This window comes from Mixophyes fleayi, chromosome 9, assembly GCF_038048845.1.
Source record: "Mixophyes fleayi isolate aMixFle1 chromosome 9, aMixFle1.hap1, whole genome shotgun sequence".
In the NCBI taxonomy this organism is placed as follows: domain Eukaryota; kingdom Metazoa; phylum Chordata; class Amphibia; order Anura; family Limnodynastidae; genus Mixophyes; species Mixophyes fleayi.
In genome coordinates, this window is record NC_134410.1 from 106,117,072 (window position 1) to 106,139,346 (window position 22,275).

Genomic DNA, 22,275 nt, shown 5'->3' on the forward strand with positions numbered 1-22,275 from the left:
ACACAGAGGGGAAGACCCACCAGGAGCCGTCATTACCATCCAGCAGACATCTCTGACTTGCTAATAGTGTTAGACCAGAAACGTTTCTTGTCCAACACTATTGAACGGTTTAACAAAAAATAAACCCACTGAGAGCTGACTGCTGCATGTAACTAACAGCTCTCAAATGAGCAGAGGCATAGCCGGAATCCAGAAGACGATGAGTACATTGTGAGGGGGAGGGAGATGTTGTCCTGCTATAGTCCAGCCAAGAGATTGGAGGTCCTGCCATATCCTAACCACCAGATTGGACGTCCTGTCATAATACCGTATATCCACCAGATTGGAAGCTCTACCATGCACTAGTCACCAGATTGGAGGTCTGGTTCATACACAAGTCACTAGTCACTAGATTGAATAAACTTGTTATTAGATTGGAGACCTGTTTTATATGTTAGTCAACATAATGGGCTTTGCATTTTATATTAGTTGCCAAATTGTGGATTTACTTTACATGCTAGCCACCAGATTGGGTTGTGCTTTGTATACTATTCATCAGAATTGTCTCTGATGTGTATAATATCCACCAGAGAGGACTATATTGTTATCACAATGAGGGGTGGGGAAGGCAGGCATCCTACTTATGTTTTTTTCCTGATGATAGCACTAGTGTTTTGCTCGGTGCTAAGTGTGAAAGATGCAGCCACCTAGTCAGGCTCATGTACTGCTCTGATTTGCCCATTGTCAATTCAAAATATATGACCGCCTTTAAAGTCACTATTGCCATTTTCAATTACATAGACACCATCTTGGTACTCCTACCAATTGCTTGTTTTCTGTGCTGCACTTGATAATAATTGATACTGGAATCATGCGAATACACCATTATAGTCCCAATTTTGGTGGGACAATCCCAATTTACAAGGTTAAAAAGGAACAGGACCTTGTCATATGGAGACATGACCTGATAGGGTGAGGAAGGAGTAATGGGGTGGGTAGATCGGGAAAATGTTCTAAAATTCAGGGCCATTTTTCCAGTTTTAGGTAATATGAGGCCTGCCTAGGGCATAGATCAAAGGTGATAACACTGTACATAAAGAAAACTATAAACTGTACAGCCCTTTCCATTCTCTTGTATGCAACAAATATCCCAATCTGACCTCATTCTGGTGGTAAGTATATAATAAAGACATAATACTGGTGGCTAATATACAATACATAACTGATTCAGATGGATGGTTAGTAAACAATGCAGACCTACATATAAAGCAGACCTCAATATATAAATCAAGTCCCTATACTGATTGCTAGTATATTATGCAGACCCCAGTTCTGGTCTATCTGATGTCTTGTAAACAATCTAGACCTCCATTATGGCGACTAGTAAATAAAACAGACCCGGTTTCTGATGGCTAGTACATAAAGAACACCCTCTTCTGATGGTAAATATATAAAGCAGACTATAATTCTGGTGTCTTGTAAACAATGCAGACCTCCATATTGGTGGCTAATATAAAAATCAGATGCTGATACTTGTACTCACCCCCAGCAGCTAGTTCTTACTAGGATGCTCCTGTCTGGGAGTGCGCCAGTAGTTCTGCAACTAACAGAACTTACTCAATTTTTTCTGATTGGGTAACAGCGTAGAACAGGAAGCTGGTACCGCAGATGTCAGCAGCCAATCAGAGTGCAGTGTACGGCTTGTTGCCCAGCACTTAGTCTTTTAGAGTGCTGGGAGCTGTGCACCAGCTGTTAATCGCCCAGCTCACTGTGCTTCCTCTAGAAATGAATACAAACAGACTAGATGAAGGATGGAACCACAGGCAATTGCCCTTCCTGCCATTTCCAAGCACCTTCCGTGCTAAAATCTCAATTTCCAAATCAGGAATGTTGGGAGGTATGCCTATGTGTGACATAGAGGATGCATATTGGGTCTTTACTAACTTCAACAATAGATTGCAAATACCAGAACAAGAAATTACAACACCATATACAGGCGCGGGCTGGCAGATTTCAGCCCGGGGGGGCGCACAGGCGGCCATATCACATGACACGCGATGCGGTTGCGTCCAATGACGCGGCCGCCTGTGCGCCCCTGGTAAAAATCAGGCGATATTGCACCTGGGGGGCGGCCGGCCCTAACAGTGGTGAGACTGAGCGGCCCGGGGGACCGATGCCCCCCGGCCCAGCCTGCCCCTAACCATATCCCTACAACCCACTCCCCACCTCTGTTCCAGAGATAAATTCTTACCCATACACTAACAACTCCCCAAACTACAAGAATATTCAACAGTGCGAAACACGAATCACATCTCTAATAATCACACCTGTTTCCCTGAGCTATCTAGTCATTTTGTTTTATCCTATTACATAGTATAATTGCTACTTGGATACAATAATAGGCATTACATCTCTTTTCCACTTTCCTATTGCATGTTTTTCTCTGGATCTTACCCTCTACTTTCAGGGCTTATAGCAGTTGGGTTTGTGGTGCTATTATATACCCTTGTATAGGGTTACTGCAGTGAACCATGATCCCTCGCGTAGAGAAAATGGGTGACCAGTAGATAAAGGTAACATAAAAAGATGAATAACACTGAATTCATAGTGACAAAAGAGTTAATAATATCTGGACATTTCTTTTCACAACATGACACCTTTCACAGAACAAACATCTGGTCATTTTTAATCACATCAGATGCATTTGAAATGCTTTATAATAGGTGACCATCTGCTGCGGCCAAGTATTTGAGCAGCAGAATAAGCAACATTGAGAACAGCAATGACAGAAAGAGCGAGAGGAGCTTACAGATGTCGGTGAGATTAGCAGGGAAAGTTTACTTAACTCTCTGGGCCAGGATAGGATATCTGTCTTATGTTTATTCAGTCTTGTCAAAAACGGTTCAATTTATTTCCATGTATTTGTAAATTATTTTATGTGCTGCATGTGTGTAAACTATGCAAACCGTAGCCAGGGATGCACAGCTCCTGAAAGTAATCTGGCAATTGTCAGGACTTGCTCCTGGATGGGATTTGGGGAAAGTCCACATTGACCACGGCTTAAGGTACAGTATTAATATTTCTTTAATAATATTTAGGTATTGGCTGCAAAGAAGTCTGAATTATTTTCATGTATTTATTTTAAATAGATAGGATGCAGAGCATGCTGGGACCATGGAGGGCTATGTCGATGGGGATGTCGGACAATAACTGTGCATTGTGTTGATTGCAGCAATGAAAGTAACTATTCTGTCATTGCTGGCCTTTATCTGTGAAAATAAGTGACAGTGGTCATACTACCTTTTTTCTGTGGAGTAAAATTGGTACTCTTAATATTTTAACGGTTATTTCTATCGAAAGGGGATAGCATTATATCAGTAATTCAAAATAATGGTAAATTAGCTTATGACATTCAAAACCGAACATACAGGCAGGTCAGCATCCTATTAACAAATACATGTTTTATATCTATAAAAGAACATAAATAAAATTAAATCTTACCTAAACTCACTGTAGAAAGCAGTCAGACCTTTCACATGCCACTCAGACCCATCACTCATCATCATCATCACCATTTATTTATATAGCGCCACTAATTCCGCAGTGCTGTACAGAGAACTCACTCACATCAGTCCCTGCCCCATTGGAGCTTTCAGTCTAAATTTCCTAACATACACACACACCCACAGACAGACACAGAGACAGAGAGACACACACACACACACACACACACACACAGACTATGGTCAATTTGTTAGCAGCCAATTAACTTACCAGTATGTTTTTGGAGTGTGGGAGGAAACCGGAGCACTCGGAGGAAACCCACGCAAACACTGGGAGAACATACAAACTCCACACAGAAAATGTTCTCACTAGCCACTCACACCCTCCACTTGCTCCAAAATACCCCGGCATGCACTCTGATCCCACTTGCCACTAAATGCCCCACATGCCACTCAGACCTCCCATTTGAGACTCTGATCCACCGCTTTCTCCAGATTGCCCCACATGCCATTCAGACCTCACATTTACATCGTCACTCAGACCAGAGTTTGCAGAGGAAGAAGGCAGACCACATGGTGCAGACTGCACTACACTCACCACTACTTGTCTGATTACATGTACCGTGTGGCCCTCCTATGTCATATTCAATAGTATAAAGCAAACAATAAGTATATGCAGGGGCATGGATATGGGGGCCACAGGTAAAAGCTCTCTGAGGCGCCTGTTGCTCATCAACGTCTATACAACGTACTTAGGAGTGCATTGCTATTGTGGTTTTCTTAGATGATCAGTCTCATGCGTACAAAGATGACTTGAAGTTGAGGAGTGCCAGGGTTATTCATTTTCTGAGCCCCTGGAAACAGGTCAACTGATGTGTGTAAGACAGTTATTGGGTGCTGACAGGAGCATCAGTAACTTATTGGGGTCTATTTATTTAAATAGGAAAAAGCCCTATTCTGCCTATTTATGAAGCCCTCCCTGCCAGTGATAGCTTTCCCCAGGTCTCGTCAGCAATCACTATGGATGGGTCAGTCCAGGAAAGTTTCCCCACATAAAGCACAGGGAAGCCTATTTAACATGGTACCGCCACTGTCCTCCTGTCACTATCAACATCTCAGGATGGTGAGAGCCGGGGCTACTAGAAAAAGTGCTCTACAGTCATTCGCTCATTCTGGTCCCGCTGGCCACCAGGTCCTGAGGCATTACCCTGAGTGGTCAATCAACTGGGGTGATGTTCCAGTGTAAATTCTGGCATCCCAGGGGCCTTACAATGCTCGCATGTCCCTGAAAGCTACTGCTCTGTCCACTCAATGTCCCTGGGGCCTAATACCACTCCATCATCACTGAGACCTACCAACATCTGTGAGGCCTACACCGACACTGACCAGCTACTCGTGGGGTGACTACTTAGAGCCGCAGCACATAGGACACCAGAGGCTCAGCAGCTAGCTGGACCACATGTCAATGAGGGGTTCACCCTTCCAGGGTTCTCATGAGCAGTGGGAAGAGTACATCCTGAACAACACAGCAGCCCATCACCCCCACGTAGACGCCTGCACAATAGTAAACAGCACTATGTTTGCCACAGTTGAACACAACTATCATAGGGACTCTTTCGAAGCTCCTGCTACCAAGCCATTATGGACCTTAAGCTTAGTGCACCATCCAGACCTCCACCAGCTAGGCCTCTCCCCCTTCTGGGCTCTTCTCTAGACCCCTGCACTATCTAGGCCTCCACCTTTGCACCATCAAGGTCTCTACCAACTAGGTCTCTGCACATCCTCGGGACTGCACCAGACACTGGCACCACCAAGGTCTCCTCCAGCTATGTGTCTACACCATCCAGATCTCAACTCCATTTACTGCCCCTGCCAGCAAGACAAGATTTTATGGCACTATACACACAATGACTTTTCATCCACCATATGCTTCTGACTTCTACGCCATCTGGGCCTGTACAACTCTGCACCATCTAAACCCCTGCACAATCGTGGCTCCTGCACCATCTAGGCCCCTGTACCACCTCTACTGGACAACATCCTGGTCTCTGTACCCTCTATCCTCTGCACCACCTGGACCTTCCAAGACTCTGCACACTCCAGCCCCCTGCACCTCCTCTACTGGACACCATCCTGGTCTCTGTACCTTCTATCCTCTGCACCAACTAGACCTTCCAGGACTCTGCACCCTCCAGGCCCCTGCACCTCCTCTACTGGACACCATCCTGGTCTCTGTACCTTCTATCCTCTGCACCAACTAGACCTTCCAGGACTCTGCACCTTCCAGGCCCCTGCACCTCCTCTACTGTACACCATCCTGGTTTCTGTACCCTCTATCCTCTGCACTAGCTAGACCTTTCTGCACCATCCAGGCCCCTGCACCATCATGGCTTTATCTAGGTCTTTGCACCATGATGTCCAATGGCAATTTACAGACCTCTTCACCATAGTCCGCACTATGCCTATTGGCCAATTTGCTCGTATTGTCTCTCTTGACCCCTTCCTTAGTATGTAAGCTCTCACTGACCTCTATCAGTGTCCTCTATTCTATGTCTCATGTCTGTCCAGTCTCCGACTGCCTCGCTTGTCCCTGTCATGCCTTATGCTGAATTGTTTCTGTATGCCATGCGATTTGTTGTGTTAATTGTATCCATGCATGTATTATTCTGCATATCTGTACCCATGTATGTTTACTGTTCTCACACATGACTTCTTCTGATTTGGTATGTTAATTCACAGCTGCTTGATCATAGTAAAACTATGTATTGTGTATTGTGTAAATGTGTCCTCTATTCATCCCCTTATCTACGGTGCTGCTGACCCCTTTTATAAATAAAAGATCATTATAATACATTGTGTATAGTAAATGTTTCCATGTGAATGGCAAATTCGAACTCGAACACAGCAATGTTCACAGTTTGAATAAAAGAAAAACAGTTAAATATACTATAAATTGTGGTCATTGAAGCTTGAATGTGGTAGAACCCATACCTTTGATAATTTATTTTAACATCTTTTAACTGCAAGTGCTAATGTGAATTTGAGCTAACAGCTTAGCAGTTATAAAATACACACCATGGTGTTGGAACCAAAAATAAATGTGATCGAATTGTAATAGGCTCGAATAGTTTGAGCATGTCTAAGTTTAAGCCATTTTTCAAGAACTCAATGTAAGTTTCAGCTGACACAAGTTGCACTGAGAGATGTTCTTCATTAGAGCATCCATAATATGGGGTATAATATGCTTTTTATTGGGACAAGTATACCATAATAGCATTATCAATTTGTCAGAGCATTTAATTAATTACTGCACATTGTACCTGTGTGTAAGCCGTAGCTTTGAATGTACTTGTTATACCCTGTTTTCCTTGCTGCTTCCATTTGTCAATGATTGGAGTGTCACCAAATTGTTTTTATGTGTAAAGGTGAACTATAGATTCCTCCCCCTCAAAATAGTAGAACAGTTGCTTACCCAATCAGCTCACAGCTAATAAATCATCATCATCATCATCACAATTTATTTATATAGCGCCACTGATTCCACAGAGAACTCACTCATATCAGTCCCTGCCCCATTGGAGCTTACAGTCTAAATCATAATTGCCTACTCTCCCGGAATGTCTGGGAGACTCCCGAATTTTTGTGAGTTCTCCTGGACTCTCGAGAGAGCAGGCAAAAATCTCAGATCCAACTGTCTCCGTTGTTGAAGATGGGTGGGGCTAAACGTGGCATCGTGGTCCCGCCCCCTTCTGCGATTGGCCAAAATTGCATAGGATTGACAGGGGGCAGAGCCTAACGGCACATCACGCGTGGCCACACCCCTTCAACGGACCCTCTCCCGGACAGCTGCCTTCAAAAGTAGGTAAGTATGGTCTAAATTCCCTAACATACCCACGCAGACAGAGAGAGACTAGGGTCAATTTTGAAAGCAGCCAATTAGCCTACTAGTATGTTTGAAACCAGAACACCCGGAGGAAACCCACGCAAACACGGGGAGAACATACAAACTCCACACAGATAAGGCCATGGTCAGGAATTGAACTCATGACCCCAGCGCTGTGAGGCAGAAGTGCTAACCACTAAGCCACCGTGCTGCCCCTACAAATGCTGAGAATGTAATAAAATCATATCTAAAATGTATGAAAACACATTAGTAGGCATAGCAGCCACCGTGCTGCCCCATAAATTTGCTGTTCATTGTGAACATCTCCAGGCTAAGGGAGAGAATGTATTGTTAGGGGTGAATAACCTCCGATCCACTGTCATGGTATTAGTTGGGGGATCTAGGCTGAGGGAGAAAAAACGATACTTAGTTTGGGTCTATTTTGTTCAATTAAACCCTTAAAAAGACTAAAAAAATTGGACTTTTAAGGTTATTCTTGATTCCACAGCAGAAAGTGAGTGTTTCATCATAATGTTAATAAGCACGTGTGGCCACATATTGTTCTAGTAAACAACTTTAGTGCACTGTTCCCACACAGGAAAGCACTTCACACATTTGCAAGAGTGTAAATACACAGACACTGCTCCTCTCTACAAATAGATGGGCTCCTTCCTATTTCTGTGCACAGATAGAGAGGCTATATAAACCTTGATGTGAAGCACTTAATCCTATACCTTCACAGTCTTCAGAGGAATTGTTGAGTTTACAGGTGGAACCAAGGGAGAAATCAGCATTTTAAACGCTTTCCCCAGGCGGGGTGTTACTGGAAAGGGAGGGGGGAGAGATGCCACTCTTCTTATAAACTGCACAGCGCCTCAGTGTAATCTGTCAGGGCAGCCCGACACCAGGCCTGCCTGCTATCCGCAGCTCATGTCTGTGCTGTCATCTGACATAATCCCTCTCTCTGGCACATGGCTGATTTGTGCATAAGTGATGAGCGCAGTCCACCTGAGTTAGGACTTAGGAGCCCCTGATCTGGGACTGTCAGGGCCAGAGTATTTTACTGCCTCCTGCCATTAGTTGTAATTGACAGAGCTTGAGATGTGGTGAATTGTACAGCGTGTGAAATTAACAGCAGGGGGACTGGAGTGCTGTGTGGCAGTCATTTAATCTGCAATTTATCAGGGTATGCTGCTTTCTGAACCTGCACAGAGATTATGCTAAAAAAATAAAATAAAGGGACAGAGAACAAGCAGGCTTTTCTTTTGACTTTTTAATTTCACCAGACAGCAGAAAACAGGATTGACTTCCGTTGCTCAGAACCTGGAACAATTACAAGTTTCTTGAATAAAATATTAGATGCCGTTTTAATATGTGTGTGTATCATTTTATTTTTACAGCTCTGCTATTGATCGGACAGCTGCAAACACTTACAATAGTCGGTGACAGCATTATGTGAATCGTAGACTTAATGTTTAACTGGCACACCAGCCATTATTATATTAAGATTTTTTGTAATTAACAGAGATTTAAATGAGATCTGCTGGCAAAGGTAGGAGTGAAGAGCAAAAGAGATTTGGGAGCCTGTAAAACGCAATTCCACGTCATGCGTATCTCAAGATGCGTCCGGGTCTGCAGCAGTCACATATGCGCCAGGTCAAGGTCAGATATATAATCAATGTGCTTGCAACCCACCCTGTGAAAGATACAGTGATGATTCAGAGCTAGGAGTATTTTGCAGAGTGTATGCCGTAGTTCTCAATGAAGATAGCTCATAGAAGCATCATTGTCACTTATATCATGGTTCCATTCACAGTGCTGTATACTAGTAGGGTACTGCTACGTCAGCAGTGTGTATGATTTGGAGAGGGCAATCCACAATCTGCCATCCAGAAGCCAGCCAATGAGAAGTGTCTAGCTAATGCAGCTGATTGTCATGTTCATCAGTGAGTATTTCATACTTGCCTACTCTCCCGGAATTTCCGGGAGGCTCCAGGATTCTAAAAAATGCAGAAATTCGCGGCACTTGAATTTTGGGAGCGGGGCTTAATAGTGTCCTTAAGCCCCACCCTCCGCTATTCAATGCCGTGAATTTCGGTATTTTATAACGGGGGGGAAGGGGGGGGGCGGATCTCCGGGATCTCCCTGAAGACAGAGTCGCAAAGTCGGCAAGTATAGAGTATTAGTATTAATCCTCAAGTGAGATGTTACCTGACAGGTATGTATGCACCTATGTCCAGGGGGTAAATGTATCAAGTTCCGATTTCTACAAGTCGCTGGAAATCAGTGATTTTGCAGGGGAAATTTAAAACGGCGATGGCTTGAACAGGCAAGTTGTGTCCCATGGTGTCCTCCATCTCTCCATACAGGTGTATGATATTATACTGTGTTTCATGGTGTCCTGCACTTCTCTGTACAGGTGTATGATGCTATATTGTTTTTCATGGTTTCCTCCACTTCTCCATACAGGTGTATGATACTATATTGTGCTCCATGTAGTGTCCTCCACTTCTCTGTACAGGTGTATGATACTATATTGTGCTCCCTGTAGTGTCCTTCACTTCTCTGTACAGGTGTGTGAACTATATGGTGTTCCACAGTGTCCTGCACTTCTCTGTACAGGTGTATGATACTATATTGTGCTCCCTGTAGTGTCCTCCACTTCTTTGTACAGGTGTATGATACTATATAGTGCTCCCTGCAGTGTCCTGCACTTCTCTGTACAGGTGTATGATACTATATTGTGTTCCATGTTGTCCGCCACTTCTCTGTACAGGTGTATGATACTATATTGTGTTCCATGTTGTCCGCCACTTCTCTGTTCAGGTGTGTAATACTATATTGTGTTCCATGGTATCCTTCACTTCCATGTACAGGTGTATGATACTATATTGTGTTCCTTGGTCTCCACTTCTCTGTACAGGTGTATGATACTATATTGTTTTTCATGTTGTCCTGCACTTCTCTGTACTGGTGTATGATACTATTGTAACACCCCCCTAGTGGTGTTCTAGTAAAACCCTGCACCTCAGTGAATACAGGAGGGGTCACCTAGAGGGTAAGCTAGAAGTTTATAAAAAGTTACATAACCTGGTTACCATGGTGATAACCCAGCCCAGCCTTTGAGACTGAGTGAGAGGAAGGAGGGTCTGTCATTAAGGGGGGATAGGAATAGAGAGGGAGACTGGGAGAGACAGAGGAGAGGAGAGATGTAGCTGGGGACCTGGGGTGGAAGCTCCCAGGCTCCCCCAGCATTGCCTGGCGGTCTGAGCGTGGTGACTGAGCCAGGGCAAGGAATGTGTGCCCTGGATGAGGGGGAGAACTCCATGCCACTATAGATAACCCAAGAGAGAGGGGGACACTTCGCATGGAAGAGGCCCTGGAGTGAGGGTTGCTACAAGAGGCATGGTAGCTGTAGTGTCAGATCCTGAGGCTGAGAGTACACAGAGTGACGTGTCAGAGCACAGGAGACATCATCCCCGCAGAGGAGGGATGAGCTGCAGTTGAGAGGTACACAGAGTGTGTCAGAGCTGCATGGAGGAGAAGCTGCCTGCCTATTAGCATCCATGTGAGTGCCCTGCAGAAAGGGTGATCTGCAGTGAGTATGGAGTGTAAGAGACATATGATTTATGTTATTTAACATCTGGATAACATTAAGAACTGTGCAGGAGGATTAATAAGATATTTGCAACCATATTTGTATTGCTCATAAAGAACTGTGCTGGAGAGAGTAAGGAGATGTATATATTTTTCTTTATTGCTGCAACCATTATGATTATCGTGCTGGAGGAAGAGGAGTGTAAATAAAAGTTCAGTTTATCATAGAGATGGTCTGGCGCCCAAATTATTGTGACTTCTATTACACTGCACCAAAGTGACATCCCCTGTGTCCCACTAACTACAAAGAAACACCTGCATGTGCAGGGACCCCCTGATCATCTACACCCATGCCCATCAGCTAGCCAGGGTTTGAGAAGGAGGTGCACTGTGTACCCTTTGCACACCACACTACACACAGTGACAGGGGGTTACACTATATTGTGTTCCATGTTGTCCGCCACTTCTCTGTACAGGTGTATGAAACTATATTGTGTTCCATGGTGTCCTCCACTTCTCTGTACAGGTGTATGAAACTATATTGTGTTTCATGGTGTCCTCCACTTCTCTGTACAGGTGTATGATACTATGTTGTGTTCCATGGTGTCCTCCACTTCTCTGTACAGTTGTATGATACTATATTGTGTTCCCTGTAGTATCCTGCACTTCTCTGTATAGGTGTATGATACTATATTGTGTTCCATGGTGTCCTCCACTTCTCTGTACCGGTGTATGATACTATATGGTGTTCCATGTTGTGCTCCACTTCTCTGTACAGGTGTATGATACTATATTGTGTTCCATGGTGTCCTCCACTTCTCAAACTCAACATTTTGACTCAACACTGATTTTTATCACATGATCGTAGTAGTAGTAGTAGTTATTAAATATGTACATGATTTAAAATTATTTAAAGTTGTATATCTCAAAATCACAAAACGATTCATCTGTGGTAAAATCATAAATTAAAATCAAAGACTATAAAAAATTCAAAAAGGGATGCCATGATATAATTTAAACTAAAAATAATTGTAAATTGTTCATCAAAGGAAAATATAGTATATAAAATGAATATATTATAATTGTATAGGATTGATCTCCATTATTATTAAATATAACACAAAGTACTGCACTTATAGGAGTGCACATAGCAGCCAAAAGCGGCACCTAATAACAATGTAACATTTTTAATAATGGAATAAATAAAGAAGTGATTTTTATTACAATTGTGTTTGAGCACTGGTATCCAAGTGTTCATTTCCTCACCGGATTGATTGTATGAAATTAATTGGGTAAAACCCCTGTATGTTTTGGATTTTCATATATTTATCTAATACAAGTAAGATACAGTAGGAATTGAAGCATTAAAAGTCACAGCCACATAGGGTATGGTGCAGTACAGAAAAAGATGGCCATGGAGGGGTAACACAAATGTAAATCCAGTTATTCCTGTGAACAGCATAAAATATAGGCCCCATTCTCTGGTGGCTAGTAGACAATACAGAGCCCATTGCCTAACGGTTAATATACAATGCAGAGTCCATATCCTTATGGCTAGTATGCAATACAGAGCCTATTGCATAATGGCTAATAGACAATGCAGAGCCCATATCCTTATGGCTGGTATACAATACAAAGTTAATAACCTGGTGACTAGTGAACAACACAGAACTCAAAGTATGGTAACAAATGTACATTACAAAACCAAATCCCTGGTATCTAGTGTACATAGCAGAACTCATAACCTAGTGGCAGGTGTATAATGCAGTGGCAATTTCCTGTTGACCAGTGTACATTACAGAACCCTTTTCCTGATGGACAGTGTACATTACAGAACTCTTTTCCTAATGGACAGTGTACATTACAGAACTCTTTTCCTAATGGACAGTGTACATCACAGAACCCTTTTCCTGGTGGGTAGTGTACATTACAGAACCATTTTCCTGGTGGACAGTGTACATTACAGAACCCTTTTCCTGGTGGACAGTGTACATTACAGAACCCTTTTCCTGGTGGACAGTGTACATTACAGAACCCTTTTCCTGGTGGACAGTGTACATTACAGAACCCTTTTCCTGGTGGACAGTGTACATTACAGAACTCTTTTCCTAATGGACAGTGTACATCACAGAACCCTTTTCCTGGTGGACAGTGTACATTACAGAACCCTTTTCCCGGTGGACAGTGTACATTACAGAACCCTTTTCCTGGTGGACAGTGTACATTACAGAACCCTTTTCCTGGTGGACCGTGTACATTACAGAACCCTTTTCCTGGTGGACAGTGTACATTACAGAACCCTTTTCCCGGTGGACAGTGTACATTACAGAACCCTTTTCCCGGTGGACAGTGTACATTACAGAACCCTTTTCCTGATGGCCTGTGTTCAGTAAAGAAGTAATTTCCTGATTGCCAGTGTATGCTGCAGTGACTTTCTCTAGTGACCAGGGTACAGTGCAGAGAATGTTACCAGGATTTCCAGTGTACATTACAGAGCCAGTTTCCTGGTGACCAGTGTACTCATGTGTCCTCTGCATGCTCTTCCAAGCAGCCCAGCACTGGGTAGAGACAGACTCCTTCTCCTGACACTGAACTCCATCTTATCGCCACAGAACTCTACATTGAATGTCTCTCAATGCTGACAGCTGCTATGACCAGGGCTTAGGAGTTACATACTTCTGTCATCTTCCTGCCATCTCTGCTTAATGGAGAACCATAAATCTGAGACTGACTTGAGATTACAACACAATCTGTGGAAGTTGAATTTGAGACATTATGAATCATGTGCATTTATTTCTGATGAATACAATTACATTCATAGTAATATAAATGGATTGGTGGTAATGCAGGAGTATTTCATGAATGTGAGTGCTTGTGTGCAATAGTGGAGCTTGGGCTCGTGTGACATATAGAGAATGGTGAGGGAACATATGTGACATATTTAATTAGCTGCGATGTTCCTCAGCACATCGCAGCTGCACATTTTTACTGTTACTACGGTAAATTCTCACGAAAGGAAAAATTAGCAGAGATTTCTTGCAAGAATCCCACGGCCGCGATGTTCTGAGGAACATTGCGACTAATGGAATCTCCACAATTAAAAGTGTAGAGGGCACATGTGACAAAGACCCTCCCCACTTTCCCATTGTCATATATGTGGATCCCCCCCACTCAAAGTCATTTTTTGCAAAGGTGCTTGGATTTACATAGCAAGATGATGGCATTTGCAGAGCAGTAGACATCTGCACACGCCAATGGGAGGAGCTGAGCGAGGCTACAGCGTTTCTTGCAAGTAGTGGATGAAGTAGTCTCACTGGTGTACCTGGTTTTGCAGAGCGAGATTATTGGAATGAGATAAAGGGATGAACAGGGCACATTGTTAAGGTCATTCGTAGCTTTGTGGATGACTGCACAGTCGTTTCCTCAACGCAGAAGGACTTGAGTTTTGCACTAGAGAGCAGAGAGCTGGTCATATCCTACACTTTGAAATGGGGAGCATTTTGCACCTCTATTTGCACTTCAGTTGTGAAGCACATTTCTTCTCACACTTTGCTAAATGAAAAAAGCTTCAAACGCACAAAAATATCACACGTAATAAATACAGTTGTGATGAGCCTTCATAATTAGATACAGAGAAGGTGAAACTGAGCAGTACATGTAAACGTGGTGCGTAATGAAAGGGCTGGTAGGAGGTTGGACTTGTGTTCAGTGGCGGATCTACAATTGGTGCGGCAGGTGCTGGGAACCAGGGCCCATTGAGATAATGGGGCCCGCTGCACGGCAGATACAGAGGGTTGGAACTAGCGAGCTGAAGGCCCCGGTTCCCTCCTCCCCACTTCCCTGCACCGGGGCCCACAGCTCACTAGCTCCGCCTCTGCTTGTGTTGTTTAAATTTACACAGAAGTCTGCTAGTCTGCTGGGCGGTGTAGATAGGACTGCAGTGCAGGACCAGAGCCATTTCTGGTGCACATGGGGAATGACCTCCAGTAGGAGGAGGGACTAGGATGTGAATGGCATTATTACATTATTTACTTAAGTTTGTTTTTCTGCATAACACATATCTGGATAAGAGATCCCATTAATATGTAGAAACACACTGACCTTTAATTAAATATAGTATAGCAGTGTTGTAAAGTGAAGATGACTTATTTGGGAAGGAGGAAGCTGGCTTCTTTGGGGCATATTCAATTAGGTTTCTGGTTCGCCGGAACGGGCCGCAAAGTCAATCCACGGTATTGTGATAACGTGGATTTTCGTGCGCACCCCATAGGGTTGCGTAGGAATATCTGTGTTATTGCGGTACCGTATTACCATCAATACTGCTCAGCTTCCGCTATAAAACGCGCGTAACCGCGGAACGAAAACTTAAATGAATATGCCCCTTTATGTCTTAAAGTGTAAAGTACTTGACTTGGGCTGGGTACAAGTTTCTCCTGATGCGATATTCTTAACGATTTTAGCAACGATTAAGAAAAAAATGAATGTGTACACATTTTACACAATTTACCTTCAAATCTGCTCTCTTCATCTATCATAACCATCGGCTGAAAAGATGGTGACTCTGCACACTTCATAGAGATCTATGAACACTGCCGGTCCTGAGTGCACACACAATGCGGAATTGGAACGACATTGTTCCATTGTTGAACAAGATTTGTAGTACGGTTTGAAAATCAAATTAAACGATACGATGTGCTTTGGAACGATAGCCATTCATTGTTGGACGTATACACTAATGCGATATTGGGTTGAACGGTCGTTTATCGTTTCATTGGCCCGATAATCAGCTGAGACCACGGTAGTGTGTACCCAGCCTTACACATATTCGCCAGAACAATGCCTCAAAATTGTTACAAATCTTTTTATCTAGTGCGCATTGAGAAACCAACCAGTCCAGTGCAAAGAACGGAGCCAAAAAAATATAGAAGTATGTGCTGGTAATCAACTTAAGAGTACAAACGGGTTAAAAATAATAAATTAATATAACTAAGACCCTTTGCCCACTTGCATCAAAAATCAAGCTTGTTTTAGCGCTTGCTATGCTGTAAACGCGTAAGCGCCTTATCCAATTAGCCCATACCCTCTTGCACCCCTGTTCGGGAACAGATGTGCGTCATTGTTTGAGCTACCAATACCAACAATTGTGTTAAAAAATGTGTTGACAATGGCGGTTACCTAGCGCCAGTGACTATTCCGCCTTAGTGACATACGGGACTGTGGTACCATTGAATGTTCCACAATCTTTATTCAGTGTCTCCCGGTGAAATGTCATTATTGGTCCGTTACAACTACCCGAGGTGAGTAGTTCTCTGTTTGCAGAGTAAACTGGAGGCCTTCATTAGACAGACCGATAAATAGCAGTAACTGATACAATGAATACAGTGTTCTTTTTAAAACCTAAATACCACTATGATTGTAAATTAACAATACGCATCCAGGGATACGGTTCCTGACACTGGGAGCGGCTCATTCCATTTAAAACATAATAGCAATAATTTTCTGAGCATTTAATAATAATATCACAGTGTTTAATAAAGGAAGGAATCATCTCACACCTTATCCATTTCGCACGTCTAACACAGAGCAGTTTCCACTTTCACATCCTCATTAATTTACTCATTGCTAAAAAATATACACAAAATTAAATCCAGATGCGAAAATTCCATGTTCACTAGGTCATAATTGAAGTTCATTGTGTCTTTATTTTTTTTTTCAGAGTTTAATATATGAAGCTGGTATCGGGTTCCCATGTCCATTAAACATTTGCCATAAATACCTCTTAATCCTCCAAGTCATTGCTCTGAGGTAATAACTCTGGTATAGCTATAGACCGGCTTAATAGTGCACTATTGCCTGCTCTATAAATACAGCCAGGGTATAGTAAGTCATTTTAATGTATTGCACACAGCTCCCTATACGTCGACTATTCCACCTTTTGACCTTTTCCACTATTCTCTGCAAGGAAAATTCAGTTTCCTATAGCAAGAGGTCAATGTTAAGTGTAAATGTAACATATTTATGACGAAGCATTTCCTTCTGTAGCTCATTTACCCTAAGTACTGGTCATCTCACACTAATTAGTGTTAGTTGCTATATGGTGCTATCTGTCAACAGCCAGGAAAGACTGATGTTGCAGTCTCAGGATTGTTTTTTAATAAAATACTTTTTTTTTTTTTTTGTAAAGTTTCCAAATAGAATTGGAAGTATTATAAAGCTGAATGGGAGTTACAAGAAGCATAGAATATGTCTTACTAGAAGTAGATGGTGATAGAGCTGTCCAAAAACTGAATAAGTGACACTTTTAAAGTGATCATAAAGGACCATAATTAGGTGAAGGGGTTGGTTTTATACCCTTCTGTAAAGACAGATTCAGGGAAGATTGTGCTTCCAGATAGAGATGTTTACTGACGGCCGTGTTTTGGTTTTGGATCTGTATTAACTTTGTGTTTTGGTTTTGTTTTTTTGCAAAACCGCCCTCACGTACTTTGGTTTTGTATCTGGATTTTTTTTTTAATTAAATTGCTAAAATATGCTAAAATCACATAATGTGGCTCTTTTTTTTGTTTCTAATCAATTTTTGTCAAGTGACAAGAACACTGCTACCCCTCCTGTTTCTGTGTGAGCAATGGCACTGAGCAATGTCACTGGAGACTGGAGAGTGACAAAAACACTTCTACCACTGTTTCTGTGTGAGCATTGGCACTGAGCAATGTCACTGGAGAATGGAGAGTGACAAGAACACTGCTACCCCTGTTTCTGTGTGAGTAATGGCACTGAGCAATGTCACTGGAGAATGGAGAGTGACAAAAACACTGCTACCCCTCCTGTTTCTGAATGAGCAATGGCACATAGCAATGGCACTGGAGACTGAGGAGTGACAAGAACACTGCTACCCATGTTTCTGTGTGAGCAATGGCACTGGATCTCCTGGGGAGGGAGGTACTTATGGAATCCGTAACCCGCGAGATCTGACAAAGATGATGTTTTGCCTCGATTCAGAGCCAAGAAAGTGGCAAAACACCGAGCCGGCTTGGCTCGGAACTCGGATTGGCAATGTTCGGGAGGGCTTGGTTTTCGAAAAACCGTGCCTGAGCATCTCTACTTCCAGAGCTTTATTAGACAATCACATCACACAAAACAAAATCTGGGCTCTGCATTCAGAATCACGTACACTGTTGTGGGTACTCTGAATTCTGTATTGGCCACCCTGATGTGCTCATATCCAAACAGTTCTACCTGTCACAGTAGGAAGAATATACGCCTCCTCTAATACCTGCTGCGCTAATCCATGCACATGTCCAATGTAACATAGGCACAAAACTAAGCGTATGACATCACAAGACCAAAAGAAAATGTCTGTGTCCATATTCATATATGACTACAGTGACTTTGTGATCTAACGTCATAGGTCATGCAGCAAATAAAACGGCTTCTTCAGCCATGTCTGCAACTACATCCCAGTGTGAATCTGATCGCAATTGCTCCAACACGCCCTTTACTGTACATTGCTTATCTTAAGACACCCCTTCTCTTCCCCGTCACATGTCTCCAGGCACAAGTGGCAAAAAAAAAAAAAAAATAGTCTCAGGTGTGAATAGCCACAGTTATGTACGCTCACTTTCTGAGCATTCGCAGTGAGATGAAAGATACATTTCCAAATCGGGTGCACATCTAACTCAGGCCCTATGTGTGCTTTGTCTCTAAACTTCACTTTATATACTTGCCAATGTCTGCTTATCATCCAGTGCAAATACTGAAGTGTCTGATTACCGTACAGTTTTGCCCAAACATTGCAAAGCACGTGCTGGTGCGGAGGTCTTCCTGGATCACCACTATACCTCACTGTGACTCAGGGGCAGACCTAAATTTTATTTTATGGGGGGGGGGGTGATTTAGCATAATAATGCCCCTACTTTATTATTATTGGTTGGCCCCAGTTGGCCCCGCCCCTCCTCCTTTTTAATCGGCGTCTTGGATGCAATTTAACGATAGGCTTGTGCTGCTAGGGGGATGATTGCCCCGATCGGCCCCCCTGGATCCGCCACTGCTGTGACTATGTATAATTTTGTGATGGTTTTTATTTTGTTTTATATTATTTTCCCCAGGTTACACTATGTGCAGAGACAGGCAGGGAGAGTGTGTTGCCCGGCCGCTCTGATTGATTGTTTTTAAAACACAATCAGAGCAGCAAGCCCCAATCGCCCCGCCACTGTTCTGTGAATATCCGGTTAAGCCAGTCCTCACTACTCCAAGACTAGTCTTCAAGCCTGAGCCCTACATACAGTAAATACCTCACTTCATCGCCTCTCCTAAGAGGAAGACAAACTGTGCCGGATTTATACATGTATAAATCCGGCCACTAAGCCAACGTGGGGCAGCACTGTGGCTCAGTGTTTAGCACTTCTGCCTCACAGCACTGGGGTCATGAGTTTGATTCCCAACTATGGCCTTATCTGTGTCGAGTTTGTATGTTCTCCCCGTGTTTGCATGAGTTTCCTCCGGGTGCTCCGGTTTCCTCCCACACTCCAAAAACATACTGGTAGGTTAATTAGCTGCTGACAAAATTAGCACTATTCTATGTCTGTGTTAAGGGATTTAGACTGTAAGCTCCACTAGGGCAGGAACTGATGCGCTGTATATGCTCTGTACAGTGCTGCGGAATTGTTGGTGCTATATAAATAAATGGTGATGATGTATACAGTGGTCAAAGAGGAGGTGTATGCAGTAGTATGCCATACTGACACTTCTCTTACTGCCTTAATTGTAACACTATCACACTCCAGTCACATTATCTATAATATAAATGTCTAGTGGCGTGTGTTAGTCTGTCTGTTTGTGTGTGTGTGTGTGTGGAAAAAATAAAACCACACTGCAGCGCCACCTGCTGAGCGGAGTTATACACTGACCTACTAAATTCTTAGTGTGTGTGGAAAAAAAATTTCAGAAAGGGCTGAAATTTGGTATACTAAGATGTTTTTAATTTGTTAATTTAATTTGTTAATTGTTAAATGTGTCTATAAAGATTTAAAAAATATATATATATTTCTTGAAGGAGAAGTGACAGTTGGGAGTGGTTGGTGGTTGCCGGGGGTGACAGTGGGGAGTGGTTGGTGGTTGCCGGGGGTGACAGTGGGGAGTGGTTGGTGGTTGAGGCCTGGGCTATGGCCCAAATGCATGGCAAGATCCTTTTTAACACCTTAAGTAGCTTGATTTGACTAGAATGCATGAGTATCATGCACGGGTTAACTTGTATATATATATATATATATATATATACACACATATACATACAGTGGTGGAAGTGGGGTGTATACAGTGGTATGTCATACTGCCACTTCTCCTACTGCCTTCATTGTAACACTATCACATTCCATTCCCTTGCAATGCCATTACATTTTCCATACCCTCACTTCTAAATTTCCATTCTACTGGCTGTGCAAAGTGATACAATCACTGTGATACACCAACAACATGCATCTGACGAGACCTGTAGACAATCTCAACAACGTATTGATTTAAAACCAAAGAAACTTTTTATTTGAAAGAAAGAAGAATGAAACAGAAAGAGAGGAGAAAAAAAGAGAACGTAAGAACAAACGAATGGTAATATTGTGTAAACAGACTCTTATGTTATTTAAAGTTCCTATATCTATACAGAAAACAAATTCACTATAGTTGCAAACTTTAAACACAAGTGAAATTAACCTTTTCTCCTATTGAAGACAATTACAGATTACAGTTATCTGGTATAATCCTGTGGATGCAGGGCTGGTCCTGAAGGAGTTACCATTTTAATGACTGCCTGTATATAAAATGCAAATTGTCAACATTGTTCCCACTTCTCTGCCCCAGTTTGGCAGAGAGAATTCCCAGGGTGGAGAAATGAAAGGTGATTAGTTATACGCAGAGTGCTGAAGGAGTTTACAAGGCAGGCGGGAGATGAAGACTGTCCTGTCCTGCATGTCTGGGAGATGGAACGAAAAGAAACAATTATTATTCATGTTTGGGAACCTAAATAAAAAACAAGATCGGTTAAAAGAAAAGGAATATATATAACGTGTGCCTGTATTATTACAAGGCTCATGATCCTACAAGTCAATGGAAAATTCACAACATTCCTTCCCTATTTGAGCATATTTCTGTACATAGATTTACCAGCTCCTGTAGTTACAGATTCTTTGTTAATACAGAGATATTTAATTTCCCCCCTTTAATTTATTTTTCCATAAATCATCTTTGTATAGGAGTATATAGGAGCCATTCTGCTTGTAATAAAATGATGTATTATCCTTAGGATGCAATGGAACATTGCGTTATATAGCCCATTGATGGGCAACGTAAAACACGTCGGGGGCCACATGTGGCCCTCTAACCTTCAAAGTGGCCACACATTACCCTTATCCCAGTAATCAGTTAAAACAGTACATTAAATCAAAGAAAGAGACAGATATCTGCAATCACATATCAGCAGGCATTTTAAAAAAGTGTAATAAGTTATAATAAACAAATCTTACAATAAACCATGAACTAGGGCCGCCCATCACTGCGATAACCCATATTGGTATGAAAATGGCAGCATACACATTTCACCTTACAAGGCAATAACTTTTAAACAGTGCATCTTTAAGATGTAATTGTGTCTTCCTGCAGATACAGGCAAATGCTGTAGTCTTGATAATCCTACTCATACTTACCAAGTTTGAATAGATGGGCAGAAGATCCTGGAGTGGAGGCGTTGTTGGAAGGGGAGGGTGCGGAAAATTGTGTCATTTTGTCCCTGCCCCCAGCGACAAAATGACGTTTTTACTGCGGGAGGACCAAAATAACGGAACACATTATTTTGCCTCCCAACGGACAGGATGTAGGAGAATTGCCTGCTTGCCTGGGAGTTCTACCCGGACATTCCAGGAGAGTGGGTTAGTATGGACTTACCAGTGTGCGGTTACAGGCCCTCAGCTGGGTACCATGGTTAGGTGGAGGACAGCTTGCTGCATGCAAGTTTTTTCAGCTCTGGGGAAGTTACTCCAGTACCTAAGGGGTCCCTCGGGCTACAACATGATGCTTTTCCCAGCAAATTAGATTTGTTACCCAACTTTAAGTGAAAGGGAAGAGAGTTGAGCTGGAGGTCCAATCACAAGCCACAAGCCCCCCCTCACCCCCCTAACCTGGCTGGGGCTGTGACACAACTAGCAGAGCCGTGGGAAAACCGGCATGCCCAGTAGTGATCCAATCAATTTATGAATTGGATTCATATCGGATGTGACACTTGTTCTGTTGACCACATATGACAATGCTTGATTATGAAATCCCCAT

The 22,275-nt window shown here is 42.8% G+C and overlaps 1 long non-coding RNA gene across 1 annotated transcript in view; it reads left to right on the forward strand.

Annotated features, from left to right (window-relative positions):
• Positions 1-10,560: 10,560 nt before the first annotated feature.
• Positions 10,561-22,275, forward strand: part of LOC142100912 (uncharacterized) — a 448,536-nt gene continuing 436,821 nt past the window's right edge. The window contains exon 1 of the long non-coding RNA XR_012678943.1: positions 10,561-10,963. This is a non-coding gene — a long non-coding RNA (uncharacterized LOC142100912). The remainder of the gene's footprint in view (positions 10,964-22,275) is intronic.